Here is a 4,223-nt window from a genome sequence, read left to right as displayed (position 1 = left end):
TCACTGCTCACAGCTCACTCTCTTCTTCTTCTCCAACGTCGCTGAATCGCCACCATCTACCGCCACCGTTGTCTGCGCCGCCACGCAGAGGCTGGACGCCGGACGGATCCCTCATCCCTCGCCTGTCGCCTTGCCTCATCCCTCATCCCACGCAGAGTCGCAGAGCCCACCAGGCCACCACCACGCAGGGAAGGTTCCTCGTTCGTCGACACCACCCCACCACCACGCAGAGTCGCAGAGCCCATCACCATGCAGTGAAGGTTCCTCGTCGACACCAGCCCACCACCACGCAGAGTCGCAGAGCCCACCACCTGACCACCAAGCAGTGAAGGTTCACCGCCCCTATTCTGCGGTCGTTGGCCGTCGCACTCCTCCATGTTCTGCTTCACTGCGTTTGCCTCCCCTCCCCTGTTCATCGCTCTTGTTCAGTTGTTCTTCACTGCCGATCTCATCTGCTTCAATTCTGCCGATTTCCAAGGTAATTATTTTAAACAAATTCAAATATTAACAATTTTGGTATCAATTCTGCAATTTTGGTTCTGCCCTGATCTACGTTTGATATGTTGAAAAAAAATTAAACTGATGCTGCTTCATGCTTCATGCTTCATGGTTAAAATGTGTGGTACTGTGGTTTACTGGTTGTCTGGTTTAAACTTTAAACTGTTACTTAATACTTACTTAGTTAGTGGTTTTTTTTAATGTGTCTGAATATCTGATTGAAACTCTGAAGTCTGAAATGTTAGTGTTACTGTGTTAGTTTAGTTAGTGTTAGTTATGAATTTAGTTAGTGGATAATCTGAATCTGAATTTGTTAGTGGATAATCTGAATCTGAATTTGTTATCTGGGTTGTTGATTTTTAGGAATAAAAATACAAAATGTCTGAGAATGTTGGTTCAGGGATAGGGTCTTCGCTTCCTAGTATTCCTAGACCTACACCTGCTGTTTCTAGGAGGAAAAATGCAACTGGAAATAGAAGTGATATAGGATGAAAATATGGGATTGATGTTCAAGGAAATGGTAAAAAAGTGAAGTGTAATTATTGCTCAAAGACTATAAGCGGAGGGATTTATAGATTCAAGCATCATCTTGCCGGTACTAAAGAGGATTCAGAGCCTTGTACTTCAGTACCTGAAGAAGTTAAGGCTGTGATGTTGAAAGTCTGTGTAGAGGCTAAAGAAGCATCATTGAAAAAGAGAAGATTTCGGTGATGATGAGGATTATCCTGAACAAACAGAAAAGGAGAAGGACAATTCTCAACAAAAGGAAAAAGATATTCGCAACTTTGTCACAAAAGGAAAAGGGGCTCAAGTTCAATCAACAATAAATCAAAATAATGAAGAAGGATCTAAAGGAACAATGTGATCAACAATGTGCCATATTTTTCTATACAAGTGCTATTCCTTTCAATGTTATTAAGAATCCTGAGTTTTTAAAGTTTTGTGAGATGGTTGGGAGATATGGAATTGGCTACAAACCCCCTTCTTACCATGAGTTAAGAGAAACCCAATTAAAGAAAGCAGTGACTAATGTTGATGAAATGCTTACCGAGTTTAAGGCAGAGTGGAAGAGAACTAGTTGTTCAATCATGTCGGATAGATGGATTGATAAAAAAAGGCGTAGTATTTGTAATTTCTTGGTGAACAGTCCTAAAGGAACAATTTTTCTTTATTCATTGGACACTTTTAACATATCAAAAACAACGGATAAAGTTGTCAAAATGCTAGAAGATGCTGTAAAATTTGTTGACGAAGAGAATGTAGTCCAAATTGTTACAGATAATGCTGCTAATTATAAGGCTGCTGGAGAAAGAATGATGGAGACTAGAAAAAGTTTGTACTGGACACCATGTGTTGCACACTGCATAGATTTGATATTGGAGAATTTTGAAAAGAAGCTAAAGGTGCATGAAACAATCATAAAAAAGGGAAGAAAAATCACCACTTTTATCTACTCGCAGAGTATGCTCATTAGCATGTTGAGAAAATTTTACAAAGAGAAAGGACTTGGTTCGGCCAGGTGCCACAAGATTCGCCACTGCCTATTTGACTCTCACTTGTCTTCATGATAATAAAGGACCGTTGATGATTATGTTTACTTCTGCTGATTGGAAGACAACTAAGGTTGCATCAACGTCTGAAGGAATAAGAGTCCAAAACATGGCCTTGGATAGTAGGCTATAGAAGAATATTGTCATATACCTCAAGGCTGCTGCTCCTCTCATTACAGTCCTTCGCTTGGTTGATTCAGATGAAAAATCAGCCATGGGTTTCATCTTTAAAGGTATGAGAAAAGCCAAAGAAACAATCAAGACTAACTTCAATTGTGTTAAAAAGAGGTAATCTTGAATCTTGACTAATTGAAAGCTTTAACATTTGATTATCAATGTATCATGTTACCATGTTTTCTAATTATATTCAGTTATTTATTTAATTTTCTTATTTTCATTCATTTGCATTGTTATTTTTAGTTATGAACCTATATAAAAAATTATTGATGGAAGGTGGGAAAGCCAACTGCATAGACCATTGCATGTAGCTGCGTATTATCTTAATCCTTATTATCACTATGAACTAAATTTCATGGTTGATGATGCTGACATTAAGATTGGTCTATATAGTTGTTTAAAAAAACTGGTTCCTAACCAGGAAGAAAGGAAAAAGGTTGGTCTACAGCTTCCTGACTTTCATTATGCTAGAGGCCTCTTTGGTAATGAAATTGCAAAGAGTAGTAGGAAGACCATGCTACCTACTGAGTGGTGGAACTTCTATGGAGATAGTTGTCTAGAACTAAAGAAGTTTACTATCCGAGTTCTCTAAGCTTAACTTGTAGTTCATCTGGTTGTGAGCGTAATTGGAGTGCATTTGAAATGGTGATTCCTTAATCCTTAGAACTATTCATTATTTATTTTAATTTTAATTTTTGTATATTTATTAACTATTGACACTATATGTTTGTAGGTTCATACAAAGAGAAGAAATTGGTTGCATCAAAAGAAAATGAATGATTTAGTGTCTGTGATGTATAATTTGAAGTTAAAGGGTAAGCAAATTAGAAAAACTCCAGAACTTGAATTTGATGCAGTGCATTCTGATGATGAGTGGACAACTGAGGATGTTAATGAAAATATTGCTGAAAGTGTTGAGCATTCTCACTTGCCAACGAATGACAATACTAATGATGATCTAAATAGTAATGAATTTGCTATTCCAAGTATGAATAGTAATGAATTCAACATGGGTGAGGGAGGTGAGAATGAGTTTATTGGGGATCCACAACAAAATTTAATAGAGGAAGAAGATGAACATGTGAATGATAATGATGATTTTGTTGGCCGTGTTGAACCTGAGCCTGAAAGAAATGATGTTTCTGATGAAGATGGTGAAGATGATGATGTTAATGCCATGGAAGATGAAGATATTGGAGGATTTGAGTTTTAGAGTTTATTAGAACATTTAATTGTTGCTTTGTTGTTTTCTTTTGTGTTTTGGTTATGTCTTATGAAGCTTTGATTGTGTGATTGTGTGTTTTATGTTGAACTAGATACATACTTGTGAAGGATTTAAATGTGTGATCTAGAGTACTTGTTGTAACTTGTAATTGTAGTATTATGTTAATTTATTATGTGTTTTGATGTTGAAATTGTTAAATTTAAATGTCTATATCTGAGTAAATATATATATTATACATAATATATATTTTTTTTTATAAAAAATGTATAACAGGTAAACTCGTACGAGTCTACGAGTCGAGTCTAGGTCAATTCCACGAGTTTACCTAGACTCGCGAATTTGACAACCTTGATGAAAAGAGTATTTACGAACTAAATTTAAGAAAAAAAGAAACTACTTCAATTAATTTTTTATTTCATCTTTTATTTACTGTAAATAAATTATGTATTCAATTAATATTTGTTACCGAATTATTATTGTTGCTGAATCTAAAAAGATAGAATGGAAGTAAAACTCCTCCCAAATACAAAATCTTGAAACACTAAATCCACGAGTTATAACTTACATTAACACAGTCCTGTATCTAAAATAATATATCTCAATATCTAAATAACTATTATCTTTCACTACAAAAGACAAGGAGGATAGTTGCAATTGTTTTTGTTATTAGCAGCGATTTTAAATCGTCGCAAAATCTAATACCAACAATTCATAAACCTATTTTTTTATTATAATTTATTTTTGTAAACAGTTAGCTCTGATTTTTGAACTGC

The sequence above is a fragment of the Arachis ipaensis genome, chromosome B08 (assembly GCF_000816755.2).
Source record: "Arachis ipaensis cultivar K30076 chromosome B08, Araip1.1, whole genome shotgun sequence".
In the NCBI taxonomy this organism is placed as follows: Eukaryota; Viridiplantae; Streptophyta; class Magnoliopsida; order Fabales; family Fabaceae; genus Arachis; species Arachis ipaensis.
The sequence above is the reverse complement of the archived record's forward strand: the minus strand, read 5'-3'. Positions refer to the sequence as shown.